Source organism: Podarcis erhardii, assembly GCF_964252035.2.
Source record: "Podarcis erhardii genome assembly, chromosome: 3".
Classification (NCBI taxonomy): Eukaryota; Metazoa; Chordata; class Lepidosauria; order Squamata; family Lacertidae; genus Podarcis; species Podarcis erhardii.
Window position 1 is genome coordinate 17,641,932 of NC_138507.1, and position 16,332 is coordinate 17,658,263.

At 46.5% G+C, this 16,332-nt stretch overlaps 1 protein-coding gene across 2 annotated transcripts in view; it reads left to right on the forward strand.

The window, feature by feature from the left end:
• The first annotated feature begins 1,943 nt into the window (after window positions 1-1,943).
• The window catches only part of VSNL1 (visinin like 1), a 107,747-nt gene continuing 93,358 nt past the window's right edge, over window positions 1,944-16,332 (forward strand). The window contains exon 1 of one of the 2 annotated variants that reach the window (XM_081857507.1): window positions 1,944-2,165. The gene's annotated coding sequence lies outside the window, so the exon portion shown is untranslated. Of the gene's footprint in view, window positions 2,166-5,608; window positions 5,897-16,332 lie in introns of those variants that run through there. The other variant, XM_081857506.1, reaches the window with a different exon arrangement.

Here is a 16,332-nt window from a genome sequence, read left to right on the forward strand (position 1 = left end):
TAGAGCAGCAGACTCTTAATCTGAGAGTAGTGGGTTCAAGCCCCTCATTGGTGAAAAGATTCCTGTATTGCAGGGAGGTTGGACTTGATTACCCCTGCGGTCCTTTACAACTCTGGAATATTTATGCTCAATAAAAGTGCTTGTTGACCCCCTATTTTCGCTGCAGCCTGTTCTGGCAACTCAGACTCAGTCCATGGGCGTGGGCTGCAAGAGGCAGTTGACCCACATTAAATCAATAAAAATAGAAAAAAACTGAGGTTTGGGCCAGCCTAACAACAACAACAATAATTTTATTATTTATACCCAGTCATCTGGGTGGCTTACAATACACAAAAATTGTAAAACTTTAGACATTAAAAATTTTCCCGTACAGGGCTTCCTTCAGAAGCCTTCCAAATAGTTTATTTCCTTGACATCTGATAGGAGGGCGTTCCACAGGGCAGGTGCCACTACTGAAAAGGCCCTCTGCCTCTGCCTGCCCCCGCACACAAAAAAAATCCTGGTTGCACCCATGGCTCAGGCTTTTAATAGGGAGGGGCAGAACCTCAGATTTGTATTGTTTCTTTTGCGGGGCCGCTGCTCCCCATCCCCAGCTACGCCCATGCTCCATCGTCAGGAATTTCCCCTCCACTTTATTATTATTATTTGTAATTATATACCTCACTATACCTGGAGGTCTCAGGGTGGTTCACAGAAAAGATCACAATATATAAAATCAAAATAAAAGCAATAACCCAATAACTCCCCCCCCAAAAAAAGAACCACATTTAAAAGGGCATAGGATGTCAATCAGCTCAACCAAAGGCCTGGTTAAAAAGGAACGGTTTTGCCTGGTGCCTAAAGGTGTACAATGAAGGCACCAGGCAAACTTCCCTGGGGAGAGCATTCCACAGACGGGGAGCCACTGCAGAGAAGGCCCGTTCTCTTGTTGCCACCCTCTGGACCTCTTGAGGAGGAGGCACACAAAGGAGGGCCTCAGAAGATGATCTCAGGGTCTGGGTAGGTTCATATGGAAAGAGGCAGTCCTTGAGGTATTGCAGTCCTGAGCTGTTTAAGGCTTTGTAGGTCAAAACCAGCACTTTGAATTGGGCCCGGGAACTAATTGGTAGCCAGTGCAGTCGCACCAGGATCGGTGTAATAGGCTCAAACCATCTTTCTCCGGTGAGCAACTTGGCCGCTGAATTCTGCACCAGCTGAAGTTTTCGAACCGTCTTCAGAAGCAGCCCTACGTATAACACATTGCAGTAATCTAACCTGGTGGTTACCAGAGCATAGACAGCAGTAGTTGGCTATCCCTGTCCTGATAGGGGTGTAGCTGGGCCACCAGACGAAGCTGACGGAAGGCACTCCAGGCCACTGAGGCCACCTGAGCCTTGAGTGACGGCCAAGGATCCAGGAGGACCCCCAAGCTAGGAACCTGCAGTGTAACCCCACCAGGAGCAGGCGATCTCCCACCCATCTGGTCTAGGGAACCACCCACTAACAGTGTCTCATTTTTATCTGGATTGAGCTTCAGTTTGTTGGCTCTCATCCAGTCCCTGACAAAGGCAGCACACTATAACTGGGGTTGGAAGGTACCCCAGGGGTCCTCTAGTCGTACCCGCTGCGATGCAGGCAATCTTGGGGCCCTACGCAGTGCTCGAAGCCTCCCACCATGAGATATAATGTGTTTGAGGCTCTAGCAGCGGAGCTATTCAGGCCCCCGAGGCAGCAGGATCAGGGAGATGCTTCCCCTCCCGCTGTGTGGGCAAAGCTTTGGCAGATCGGGAGCAAGTGCGGGCAGCAGCGGCATCACCTGCTCGGTTCCGAGCGAGCATGCCCAGTAGCTGCCGAGCCGCGGCTGAGACGGGCAGCAGGATTTTCAGCCGGCCAGGGTTGCCGGCGAGCACGTGCGCACGGCGGCTCCCTCCAGCCAAGGGAACCTTGAATTTCTCCGGGATTTGCTGATCTGCAGTGCAGAGCAAAAAGCGCAGGAACGTGTTGCAGCTGCTAACCTACCGGCTTCGCGGAAGCAATCCGAAACGGGATTTTAAACCGGAGAGGCAAAAGCATGGATCCGTTCCTTCCTTGAGACCCATAAGCAGACTTTAATTATTAGCATTTTTAAATTATTTTTTAAAAACCCTGCACCGTTCCGTCTCGATCTTCAGAGGACATCGCAAACTGTAAGTGGTCCAGGTACTCAAATATTTAGGCTTTTCCTTTGCGCATCACATTGTTGGCTTGGGCGGCAAGCATCTTGGAAACGCTGACCCAAAAGAAACGAGGATCTTGAAGCCATAAGAGAAACTCTTTCCCAGGGTACTTTGCTGCCTCTATTTTAGGGTATTTATCAAGAAGGGTTCTAAGAGGTGAGAGCTTAACAGAAGAGAACATCACAGTCAAGGGCCAAATTCATACCAGTTTGTGGCTGTTCTTTTTGGCGGGTCTGTGAGCTTTTCAAGACCCCTGGTGGAAATGCCCCCTGCTGCCCGGAAAGGCTGTTTACCTTGAAAACATGAAGACGCTGGGTGGTTACCTAGGTACTTCTCACATTCATGCGCATACTTACAATTTGGCCTCTGGCACACACCCGTGTTGTACTCCCAGCAAACCTCATGGTGAGGGACTTTCCAACTTTCCTTTTCCCACATAGGGACCCATATGCTCCATCCAGTAATTCTGGTCGCTCAGAACCCAGCAGGTGGTGGGCAGCAGGAAGCTTTTCTGAATCGTCCTCGGCATCAGAAGGCTTACTTCTTTTGCTCTTCTTGGCCGAATGCTTCTTCTTACTTAGACTTCTTTCTCCCTTGCCCATCATTGGAGACTGGTGCTGTTCTGCAGCTGCTGCCACTTCCTGTTGCCCCTGCGTCTCTTCCTCCGATGATGTTTCGGAGCCCCCTTCCGCGGTAAAGACTGAGGTTGTGAATGCTGTAGCATACTGGGAAAGTCTGGGGTATACTGAGAGGCAGAAAGGTTAGAATTGTAAGCATGAGCCCTACCTCCCAAGGATCTGTCATTGGAAACCCAGGGACACGTAGACTGTAATTATGTGTGAGGATGCATAAATGGATTGCTACCCGAATGTGGAACCCTAAATAAGGAGGCCAAAGTCCAAGGGAGCTCCTCATTGCTGGACGGAAGTACTCACTATTTGGGAAGAGGCCGCAGTGACCATGGGCCTGAATTGTTGGTAAAAGGTTTCAAAAGCAGAGGAAACACTGACTAGGCCTGTGGGTTGCAGGGCACAGGAGGCTACCCTGACCCATCTCGGACACGGACCCACCGTTGAATCATTGGCTGCTCTCAGCACTGCCACGGAGGTGCCGGGGCGGTCCACAACATTAGGTGGCGTATCCGGGATGCATTCTTGGGTGAGCGCCAGAGGTACCGCTGCCACCTGGTCTGCGGGCCTATATTGCCTATAAAATGTCTAAAAAGCATTGAACAACTGTGCCAAAGCCTGTGGGTTACTAGGCACTACGAAGGCCTGGGACCCCTCCTGGTTCCCTTGTGCCACCCCAGATATAGCGGCATATTGCTGGTTCTCTTGAGTAGACATAGCTTGATACCCTTAATTAGCCTGGTTCTGTAAAATCAACGCCAACTAGCTTGGATTATATGCGTGAGCTGCGAGCAATATCACGGTAGTTCAGTATTGTCTGCACTGGTAAGTTTAAAGGACCCAAAGATGCCTAACTAATCTCCAACAAATTGTATTTAGCTGCAAACAATATCACCGTAGCTCAGTATTATCTGCACTGGATAGCAGTCCAAAATACCAGCCCACACCTCAAAGCAATGTATTTAGAGGAATACTGAGTCTATACTAAACAGAAGAGAACCTTTGATAATGTAAGCAGCTATGCAGCAAGCTAGAGGTAGAATTATAAATTGTAACCCAGCAATACAGCAGTGAAAAATGATAAATTGACTTATGCAACAAACCTATAAGCAAAGCAAAGCTCCCAAGAGCCCTTAAGCACTATTATAAAAATCAACCAAATGAATTAAATTGCCAGATTAAATATATACTTATAAACTAACAGAAGAAATACCAGGAAGAGATGAACGTAGAAGAGGGATGAGCTATTTCCTTTAGATTCCCTATAAACCTGTATGCAAAGATTATTTTGCAGGCGAAGAAGCCCTTTAACAAATCAAATGATATAAAACCCGGATCTCTTTTTCCTTATAACTATGAATTGACTAATGAAATTCTCAAGAGTGTAAGTATAAACAAAAGCAGTCAAATTAATTATAGGATATCAATTCTAAGATCAGCCTAGCCAGAGACGCCACGTGGGCAATCAAAATGGCGGCCGTAATGCGTTCCCGTTGCCTAGCGACAATGCACCGTGCGAAAACACTTAACGCTAGCCATTTAACACTGAAAAATTTCGCAGCCTCGAGAGCAAAACCTGCAGGCATTCCCCACGTATCCCTGATGAACGTTAATTATTCCCCTGGTTTTCTCGCCGGTTAAGCTTAAAAGGGAGGGTTTGTAAGGTTACTTCCCACGTGGAATGCCTCTAGTAAAATGGCGGCCGCCCGGAAGGGCACGTGGGCGGATGAAAGGGCGGCCGGGGCGTGCTGGTTGCCCGGCAACGGCGCAGCTGCTTCCGAGGCTTTCCAAGTCTAAACTTCCGTGCGAAAATAAAACAGCCTGTAGAGGAAGCGATGCTCTGCGGAAGGCACTCACCCCCTCAAGAATGCTGCTGAAATGATTGTTTAACAAGAAATTCTGCCCCTCACCCCGGCAAGAAAATGAAACACAAGCGGCGCAAAAGGCCGCCCGCTCTCCTCCCGCAGCTGCCCTTCCGCCTAATTGCACAGACCCCTAGCTAAAACCTGAAGCCCCAACAGCAAAACCTGAGTGGATGGGTGCGCTGCCTGGAAATAACCAAGAGGAGCCAAACGTTCTTCCTTGAGCTCCTTGCAGAACAGGCAGTCAGCAGCCGAGGGCAAGCAAGGGATCACAGCAGAAAAAGCTCCACAAAGCTGAATAAATTCCAGGCACCAGAAGCTCCTGAGGGCAGGGCACTTGCACCCAAACACACAGAGCTCCCTGTAAAACTGTAGAGGTGAAAGAGATGCTGGAAGGAAAGCACACAAAGACACACACAGTGATTTTAGCTCAATTACAGCTCCGGTGTTAAACGGCAGCAGCTGGAATGGGAAACCCCCAGAAGGAGAAAAGCCCCAAATGGGTTTCAGCTCCAAAACTAGAGATAACAACTACCTGGACATCAAGCCGTTTAGAAATCAAGCAACACCAGTCGCGAATGCTGGAAATTCTCTGTAAAAGAAAGGGAGCTTTTTCTGTGAAGCTACAGCCTGTTCCACGAGGTGCCCTGCAGCTCAAGAACAAAGGCAACAAAGAAGCAAGGCAGGAAGGCTCCCGGCAACGCAGATAAGATCTCCGACAAGCAGGAACAGCTGATATGCCAGAAACAAACGTGGGGGCTAGGGGCGAGCCCCCTCTGCGCCGGCACTAAATAGGGCAGATACAGCCGGGATTCCCCTGCTCTGGGGGGGGGGGTGGCCCTGAAACCAGCCCCCCGTTCACGTGGGGGGTGTGCATGAATCCCGCAACCCCACCTCCTGGGCAGGCCATAAGTGGCTTTGCCGGCGAGCGCCTGCGCACGGCGGCTCCCTCCAGCCAAGGGAACCTTGAATTTCTCCGGGATTTGCTGATCTGCAGTGCAGAGCAAAAAGCGCAGGAACGTGTTGCAGCTGCTAACCTACCGGCTTCGCGGAAGCGATCCGAAACGGGATTTTAAACCGGAGAGGCAAAAGCACGGATCCGTTCCTTCCTTGAGACCCTTAAGCAGACTTTAATTGTTAGCATTTTTCAATTATTTTTTTAAAAAACCCTGCACCGTTCCGTCTCGATCTTCAGAGGACATCGCAAACTGTAAGTGGTCCAGGTACTCCAATATTTAGGCTTTTCCTTTGCGCATCACATTGTTGGCTTGGGCGGCAAGCTGCTTGGAAATGGTGACCCAAAAGGGAGTTTTGAGGTTTGCTTTTTTGTGTTTGGTTTTGTTCTTGCGAAGAGTGCGCGGGAGGGAGAGAGGAAGAAATAGAAAACAGGCGGGAGGTAATTGCCAGTGGCTTGTAAATCCCTATAAATAGGAGCTTAGACCCCCACGTAGACACCGATCTCTAGGGAGAAGATGCAGATCTGGCAAAGTTCTTTAGACTTGCATCGATGCAACCCCGGGGTGTGAAAGGAGACTGTCGAATGGATGTCAAAGCAGTCGGTCCCTTCCTCGTCTTCCTTATCTCTGGCTTCCAATGGTCAGAGGCATTTGGATGAGAAGGGAGAGATTGAGACACGTATCTAGATACTGGGCTTGTGTGCCATATGCTGGTACTTAGAAGCTTAAAGCAGCGTGTTTCGGTTATCCCTCTGCCGCCCCCACTCCTTTTTCGTGGAGTGCTTAGAAATAATCTTTGTAAAGTCCCCCCCCCTTTTGTGTGCTGTGTTTTTGGGTGGTTTGGAGTTTTCTTGTGTGTGTGTGTGTGTGTCAAATTGAGAGGTGGGGGGGGCAGGTACCCACAACAAATCGCCCTGAGCTTGTTTTAAGATGTACCACCCAAATGATCTGGCATTTCGAAACACCAACCAAACTCCCCCCCACCCCACCCCCCAAGAAAGACATCAAAATAGTGTAGGTTAATAATTTGCATTTTTTTTTTTTAAAGGAACTGATGTCAGATGAAAGCCTCTGACATTCCCAGGCACTTTTCCCCCTGAGAAGCATCCAAAGAAAATGCCAATGCTGTGTTGTTTTCCAGTAGAAAGAGTTTGCATGAAAAGATCATTCTCCGCAAGGTCATCCAACTCGTTGTGATTGTTTGTTTAAACACACACACACACACACACACACACACACACACTGTTCAGTGAGGCTGCTTCCTTGGCATTCTTGCTTTGAAGTGATCGATCGCCTCTTCCTATCGGCACGCGACTGCTGCACGTGCAGCGTATTTTAAGGAACCGAGGCTGGCATTGTAGATCTATATATTCAATGTGTGCGAGAGACCGTGCGCTTGTTTGTGCGTGAACAGAGGTGTGAGAGACGGGGAGCCCTTCAGCAGTGCTGCAACTGCTTGGTGGGTGTTGGAGACAGAGGGTGGAGGGGGTGGGGGTGGGAAGGGAGATCTTCATGAAGCGCCATATGGGAGACAGGAGAGGGAAGGGGCTTTGGGAGGGGAAGTGAGGCTGGTTTGGAGAGACAAGGGAATCAAAACAACAGGGAGAAGCAGGTTGAGGCAGATCTGAAGCACACACACACACACAGCCCAGCTCACTGCAGTGTTACACCTGATGGAGACTGCGGGCGTTCTCTCCTTGGAATCTTGTGGCTTCCCTTGGAATTTCCTTCAAGGGATCTGTTTTCTGGCTTGCTTGACTCCAGTGCCTAGCTCCTTGAGGCAGTGCTGTTAACATGGGAGTACTTGTTGAGGAAAGAAGCAGTAAAAGAGTCTTTAAAAAATAAAAATACATGGATATATATAGTGCAGTGTGGCTGCACCCCTGCTAAGATGCACGTTTTCCTTAGGGATTGTCTCCAATGCAAGGCATTTCTTTTTAGCGAGTTTGGCTCGAGCAAGAATAATATGAGGCAGCGCTGAGGTCAACGCATGTGATGTTTGGCCCGGAACATCCGAAACCAAAGGCTGCGTCTAGGAATCTATTTGACCCATATCTGTAGGGTTAAAGACAGGTGGGGCGGGGAGAAGGTGTCGCTTCGGGAAAGCCCACACACTTCCTGACAGTAGGATATGGTGTGATGTTTGTGGGAAGACCCATTGGCAGAGGGATTCGAATTCAGTCAGTGGATGCATTTGAGTAAAATCAAGCCCTTTGCTGTCACTCCCGAATTAGGCTGGTTCTCCCCCATCCAAAAAACAAACAAACAAAAATGTATACACACTGTTCCATGATTCTTTTGTATCCCTTTCTGAAGTATTCATTTTGGCTTTGGTTATTTACACTGGCCAGATTATATAGCCTATATTTCTCCTTGCATACAGTGTTTCTTTTTAACCCTGCATCAACCTTGAGCACCATCTGCATGCGCATACCTAGCTGTCCTTAAAGTTTGCTCTTTGCTCATACTACTGTATTAAAACAAAAAACCCTGCAAACCCCCCCCCCCCTTTTTCCTTGATGCTAGGTCCCCTTGCAGTTTTCTTGTATGGACAGATAAAATACCCTGCTTTTCACTTTTTTGCTACGTCAAGGCTATCTTTGTGCAAGCTGACCTGAAACACCTTGGCTGGGAGGTCCTTCTCCCACCAGCTTCCTTGATTCCTTTTTTCTTTTGCTAGCAAACATGAATCACCTCCTTCATCTAACAGAACTCAGTCCTATCCTATTCCCCCCTCCACAATCTTATACCCATTGCATTTCTCCCTCCATGTTTGTTTGTGACGTGGTGGGCATTCTCATTCTACAAAAGCATGCTGCTAAATTTCTATATAGCCTGTGAAGTCCTTTTAATTAATGGTCTTTTAATCCCAGGACATCCCACCCTAAGGAGCAGGTTTGAGGAACAGAAAGTGGCAGGGAATGCACAATGCTAACCTTACGTAACTGCAATAGGGGAGCTGTAGGAAGGACTCCTCCTGGAGATAAAGTGATGGGAACAAGAAGATGGGCAGGCAGGTTGTAGGGCTGGTGAGCACAACAATTTTTGGTGGCTGCAAAGTATTTGGATATGAAACTACCAAAGCAGCAATAATTGCTATTAAATGTGCCTTTTAAAATTAGATCACATCAAGCTTCTGCGCACCCAGTCAACTAGAATACTTTCTTCACAGTCGACCTCATTGACCTTGCTTTTATTTGCTGCTTTGCCTTCTCTTAAGAGCATCACTATCAAGTCGTCAATCCCTCTGTTGGAGTTGTTCCCATCAGATAACAGATTTGGGGGAAAGGGAGAGAGCAGCATTTACATGGCATGCAGTTCATCCCACAGAGACACAGCCCACCCCTCACTGTGAAGCAATGGGAGGCTGGTGCTTTGAATAGGGTTGCTTCCAGTCCGTCCCTTTCATATAGTCAAAGCAAACCAAAAACAAGTTCCAGACTAGAATGTCGAGGGCGTGGCTAGGAAGTGTCTTTTTTTTTTTAACTTTTTCAGGTGTGGAAATGTCTGCAGCTTGCGTTGCTTTGAGATGAAACCAATACAGGGCTTGCATAGGCATGGCACAGAGTGATTTCTTAGCAGCATCCGCAAGGAGCGGCGACAGCCCTTTTAAATTTGGAAGTACCAAAGTCGTCTCCTGCAGCCACCGCAGCAGCAGCAATACGGGCAGCAGCAGGGACTGCTCTGTTCTTTTGGCAGCCACTGCAGAGCAATGGTGTGTGAACACACCAGGCTGCCTTTCAGTGTTGTTGCTGCTGCTGCTGCTGCTGCTGTTGCTGCACCAGGGATTGACTCACTCTGCAGCATTCCCTCCCTCCCACCCGACAAAGTAATTTCCCTTTTGTGATGCTCCAGTATGTTGGGCATACACTATTATCTGAATTAACCCGTCTTCACACAGCAAACTTGCCAAGCGTTGCTTTGCATGAGGATGCAATGAAAGAGTTGCAATATTTAACCCCTCTCTCCTGTCCATTTTTAGTAGTATTCTCTGATAGTCGTTCCCCCACCTCACCTCATTTCCAGTCAGAGGGAGAAACATTTAGGGAACCTTTCAGATAAGGTGTTTGGATTATGAGGTACTATTCTAGATGATATATTGAGCCAATGCAGCATGCAATTTTCAGATGGGGTAGCATCAAATTCTTCACTATAGTCTTTTGAGATTTAAGGGACCCCAAAAGCCTGTCCTTTATACAAAGGAACGATAAGTGAAAACAGCTCCGGCGTGTTAAAGCAGCACTATTACGAAGCCTTAACGACAGAAAGCAATCTAAAAGGCGAGAAGCTGGACTGCATCGGTATAAAAGGAATTGTGACCAAAATTGCTGTGGTTTGTAGCACAGTCGTTTTTCATCTGTAGCTAACTTTAGAGTTACATAACCGTCTTTACGGTCTTAATATGGGCACGGCTCCTTTGCGCTTGCAAAGATGAAGTGAACTCCGCAGTGTCGGTTCAACTGAGGAAGAAAAGGCATTAACCAAGAAATCATTTATTAGTTACCCTAATGGAATAAGATTTCATTGGATACCCTCAGATCTAGGAAGCGATCCTAAAATATTGCAAGTCACTAGTGAGAGAAAAAGAGGGAGAGCAAAACATCACTTTAATAAATTCAACCATTTTCACAATAAGGCCTGCCTGACTGGTTTGAGTAAATGTGGCAATAGTTTGTGAAAATGACTTTTTTTTGGGGGGGAGGGCTGCCTGAGGGATATATGTAGACTGCAGGGTCTTTTACTGTTCGATTTAAAAAATATGCCGTTCTAGAAATGTATTGTACACATTGACCTCTTAAAAATATGTGATTATGAATGACATTGTGTGTGTGTTTTTAAGCTCTATTCATTGAAACCACTGGCAACTATTTGACAGGGCTGTGTGCAGCAGTGATACCTCTGTGGGGGCTGTGTTGGGGACCTTTACGAGACATCAAACGGTTGAGGAAACTTCAGAACATTTGGACAGCTCAGTGCCACGTTGCTTTTTGCTTTTTTAAAAAAAGGAGTTAGGAAGTTTTCTAATACACAAGACATAAACTCAGCCACAAATTTTTCAGGGCGCTCGGCTTTTCCTCTGCTCTGAAGTGTTGTGTAATCTCATCGCTGCTGAAGTAAATGTCAGAGATGTCCGTTAATATAAACCTACAGAAATCATGCTGCATTGTCTCACAGATGCTTATTTGGCCCACGGTTACTACTGCCACCTCTTGTACATAAATGACATGTGGGTTTAGACACATGAAGCAGTGTTCGCAGTACCATAGTCTTTGTTTCAGAATCATTTTATCCTTGCAGTTTGCCTTCCTGGTCGGGCAACCTTATTATCCCCGTTTTCCAGTTGTTTCTTGTAGGTTGGGCAGTTTGGGACCGCTGCAATGAATTCTTTTTCTTATTATTGACACACACACACACACACACCCTCCACATCACCTTGATGGTGATGGAAGACTGAAATACAGAATTATATCCACACACACACACACACACACACAAAACTCATGGCATCCTTGGCTTTCTGGATCATGGTGGCTAAAGCTGGCCAATGTCACACAACAGCCCCTCTTCACTTTATTAGCTGCTCCTTCCCCTCAGTCCCATGATGCTTATCATCCATCTTTTCCTCAGGACCCTCATTTTCAACCTACTTTGTTCCTTTTCCCAGTCTGGCCAGCACTCTTACCTTTTTTTGACAAGCGTTTGCAGATTTTTCTGGCACTGGGCCCTGCCCTGTGAAGCGTTGCCGCAGTTGCTTTTCTCATCCCTAAACTCCCTCTCCCACACCACCCATTTATGTATGGAACTGCTCCTTCTCCCTCCCATTTCATTTTATTTTGTTTGTGTGTGTCTAAATTTAAATTGTAAGTTCATTGGGGCAGAGACCTGTGGTTTTTGCTTGTGTTATTCAGGAAAAGGCCATATACCTGGGTGGTACTATATAAATTAATTGAAATAACTGAAGTCCTCTATGTCAAGACAGCTATTTTACCATGACACGACTGATCAGCGATCCTATCAAGAGTCCTGCAATTAAATGTCTTGCGATGGCAGAACATGAGCTTCTTCTTGGACTCCTAAGGGCATCACAGTGCCGGTCACTGTTATTGTTGCAGCTAATATAATATAAAGCCTCAAGGAGTCGTAATAAACCAGGAACGCTTATGAATCATTCAATGAGCTAAGGTGTGTTGTGCGCTCAATATGCAACTCCAGGCAAATGATGCTTCTTGAAGAAGACTCTCCAGTTCTGCTGATTATTAGTACTCTGCTCTAAATACTAAACCAGACCTCACTGGACACATTAAGAGAGGGTTTTGGCTTCGCTTCAGAGGCTGCACTATTGTGCAACAGAACCATTCGGTAAGACTTGTCCCGGTTAGCACCATTTGAGACTATGAGAACTGTAGCCCTGTGAGGGTCTTTAACAACTCTCAGCACCCTTAACAAACTACAGCTCCCAGAATTCTTTGAGGGAAGCCACAACTGCTTAAAGCGATAGGATACCTCTTTAAATGTATGCTGCAAATGTAGCCAAGCTTTCTGCTGCCTGCAGCAGAAAGTAATGCAGTACTGTACAGGAAAAAAATGTACCATTGTTTTCTGCTTCTGAACTGGCACAGTTTGCCTGTAATATAACATTATAATTAATTAATTTAATTAATTAAATTATTAATTATTGTTATTTATTGAATTTATATACTGCCCTATACCTGGAGGTCTCAGGCCAGTTCACAGAGATATGTCCCTTGAGCAAATGTCCCTTGAACATTAAAAAACATGGCCCTAACAATTGATCTACCCGTTCATACCATAATTATAGACTGCAGACCTAGACCTTTTCCCCACTAAATTCCACTATGATCAGAACTGAATCATAATCCCTTTAAACCAGGGGTCAGCAACCTTTTTCAGCAGGGGGCTGGTCCACCGTCCCTCAGACCATGTGGTGGGCCAGACTATACAGTGGTGCCCCGCAAGACGAACGCCTCGCAAGATGGAAAACCCGCTAGACGAAAGGGTTTTCCGTTTTGGAGGCGCTTCGCAAAACGAATTTCCCTATGGCCTTGCTTCGCAAGACGAAATGTCTTGCGAGTTCCTGCGGGGTTTTTCCCCTTCCCCCTCCCCCCTTTTCCTAAGCCGCTAAGCCACTTATCAGCTGATCCGCTGATAAGCCGCTTAACAGCTGATTCGCTAAAAGCCGCTAAACCGCTAATAGCACTAATCCGCTAAGCTGTCAATGGGCTTGCTTCGCAAGACGAAAAAACCACTATACGAAGAGCCTTACGGAACGGATTAATTTCGTCTTGCGAGGCACCACTGTATTTTGAAAAAATAAATAAAAATGAACGAATTCCTATGCCCCACAAATAACCCGGAGATGCATTTTCAGTAAAAGGACACATTCTACTAATGTCAAAACACACTGATTTCCGGACCGTCCGTGAGCCGGACTGAGAAGGCAATTGTTCCGCATCCAGCCCATGGGCCTTATGTTGCCTACCCCTGCTTTACACAGGGGTTCTGGCGAACCAGAGCAGCACACGGAAACGCCGTTTACCTTCCCGCCGGAGTGGTACCTATTTATCTACTTGCACTTTGATGTGCTTTCAAACTGCTAGGTTGGCAGGAGCAGGGACTGAGCAACGGGAGCTCACCCCGTTGGAGGGGAGAATAAATCATGAAAAATCAAAAGTAGGGTGGGAAAAGCAGCGGTGGCACTCCTGAAAGCATGGAGCACATTGTCATGCTCGACTCAGGAGGGAAGAGCAACGATAGAATCACAGTGCAGAGCTTGAACCCACAACCCTGAGATTAAGAGTCCATCCACAAATGTCTGGAAACAACTGGGGGTTGTGTGGTTAGATAAGGGAGAGGAGGTGTTTCTTTAGGATGCTAAGCCCTGAGAAGAGATAGGAGAGAAAATCTGTATGTAATAGTCTTCCCAATTGCATTGGTGAGAAGCAAACCTATTCCAGGCTTCCAGGGGGTTGCCACTCAGGATAACAACAAACAAATGTTCAACCCCCCCCCCCCCCGCTTTTTAAGTTTTAAAAATTCTATTTAATTAAAATAATTTTAATAAATTCATCTTCGCCATTCTGCATTTCTTTATGACACCCCAGCCTCCCTGCTGTAGTCTTTTAAGTGCAGTGCCACAACATTCTTGGCTGCGGTCCTCAATGGCTTGTTATAGCGGGTCATTTAAAAATATAATACTAAACTTACCCTTAATATACACGATTTCCTCAATGTCCTTTCTCCCGAGCGACGTTCCTCAGTAATTTGTTCCAGCGCTTGATTATCCTTTCTGATAAAAATGTACTTAACTTCTGTTTCATTAACGATCGTGGAGGCAGCTGGTCCCCAAAGTGCTGTTTTAATTAAACTTAAGCAAATAGTTCTTAAGCAGAATTCCTGTTAAGGATCTATATCTCAGTTTCCAATATTTTGCAACATAATTTTTTCCACGGCAGCATGTTATTGGCAGCGAAGACGTCTTATAGCGATGCCGTAGCAAAACATTTATTGGAAAAAGAAACGAAAAGCTCTATATTAAATGTTATACCTGAAAGGCTATTTCCTCTGAGTAATAGGACCAAGAGAATATCTTTTCATTTGAGGAACATTTTTATCCAAGCCAAATTAATTTAAAACAAGAACATCTCGTTCATAAAAGCTCATAATTAAGAATATGGGTTGCTTGCAATCTGTCGAGCTTTTCTTGAAAATAATGGCCTCTGTCTGACTCTTAAAAACTGTCTACACTCAAGTAGACAATATTGGCTAAATGTGAGGTAACTCATTACACCTGTGTCTACTTGATCTCACCACACTATTACAAGTTATATTTTACAATTAAGAACAACAATAAGAATTACCTCTTACAATAAAGCAGTCATTTAATTGATACCTGAGGTACAAGGCACCAATTATATTTGTAATGAAATGTATTTTGTTGCCGATGTAACTGGGAAAACTGGCCCTATTAAGAAATGAATTTAGGCATCATGGATCAAATGAATCTCCTGTCAAGAGCACTTCTGTACACTTCAGATCTATTGGTGGAAAATAACCTTAGGATCTGAATAGATAAGGACATAGAACAGTATTACTCAAACTGCCTCCCATCAGATATATTGGACTACAGCTTTCATCATCCTTGAGCATTGGCCATGCTGGCTAGGACTGATGGGCACTGTAGTCTGAAACCGAGGAAGGGTACCAGATTGGGGTAGGCTGATATAGAAGAACGAAAGCTCAAGGTAGAGCACTTAAGAGCCAGTGTGGTGTAGTGGTTAAGAGCGGTGGACTCGTAATCTGGTGAACTGGGTTCTCATCTCCACTCCTCCACATGCAGCTGCTGGGTGACCTTGGGCTAGTCAGACTTCTCTGAAGTCTCTCAGCCCCACTCACCTCACAGAGTGTTTGTTGTGGGGGAGGAAGGGAAGGAGAACGTTAGCCGCTTTGAGACTCCTTAGGGTAGTGAAAGGCGGGATATCAAGTCCAAACTCCTCCTCCTCCTCATTTGTACGCAGATGTCCAGTGCATAGCTGTCAAGTGTCCCCTATTTGAAGGGACAGTCCCTTATTCCAGCGCCATGTCCCGCTGCTGTCCCGTATTGATGAATGTCCCTTAAATGATGTCCCTTAAATTTCAAAGGAAGCAGCTCCCGGCCAGGGAGGAGGGAGGCTCCAACTGTGTTGCTTGGCTGTGTTGCTCACCCAATAAGAAGTCTAAGAACGACTGGGGGGTGGAGCTCGCATGCCTTGTGTGTGGCTAGTTAATGCAAGCTGAGGGGTTTTTTGAATGCTGGATGCCATTTTGTTGCACGTGCTGCTGCAAACTTTGCAGTGCAAAGTCAGGCCGGGGAGCCATCTTAAGTTGAGGCTGCATAGGCCTTGTGGTGCATGTGATTCAGATTCTATTCAGTTGAACCTCTGGTTACAAAGTTGGTTAGACAGTGTTCTCGAAGCTACCAGCATGAGTTTGACCAGACTGCAGGAGGACAGGAAGACTGGAGTGCCTGGAACAGGTGAGGCTGCAGGTCTCTTATTTTCAAGGCTGCTGGTCCCTTATTTTCAAGGCTGCTGGTCCCTTATTTTCAAATCTGTAAGTTGACAGCTATGCCAGTGGCTGGGTTCCCATCATATCCAGATAGGTCTGGAAAGGCCAAAGCCCTAGTGTGGGGCTTGCCAACTTGGCAGGTGCACGAGCCCTAGGCTGAGCTTCCATTTTTTATTTTTGGAAGTAAGTGTCTTGCTCTCCTAGAAAGAAAAGTTATGCAACAAAATGTAAGGATGTTGCTTGCCCAGAGCTGGAAAGATGATAAGATACCTACTAGGGTGGACTGGCAGATGAAATTATTGGACTACAGTGGTACCTCTGATTGCGAATGGGATCCGTTCCGGAGGCCTGTTTGCAACATGAAAAGAACACAACCCGCAGTGGCGTGTCTGCGCATGCGCGGGTTGCAATTTGCCACTTCTGCGCATGCATGTGACGTCATTTTGCACATCTGCGCATGTGCGAGTGGGGAAACCCAGAAGTAACCCTTTCTGGTACTTCCGGGTCGCCGCCTGATGTAACCTGAAAGAACGTAAAATGAAGTGGACGTAACATGAGGTATGACTGTATGCAGAGATGGCAAGATTAACCGCGAAAATAAAAAAATCAGGAGTATCAAAACTTC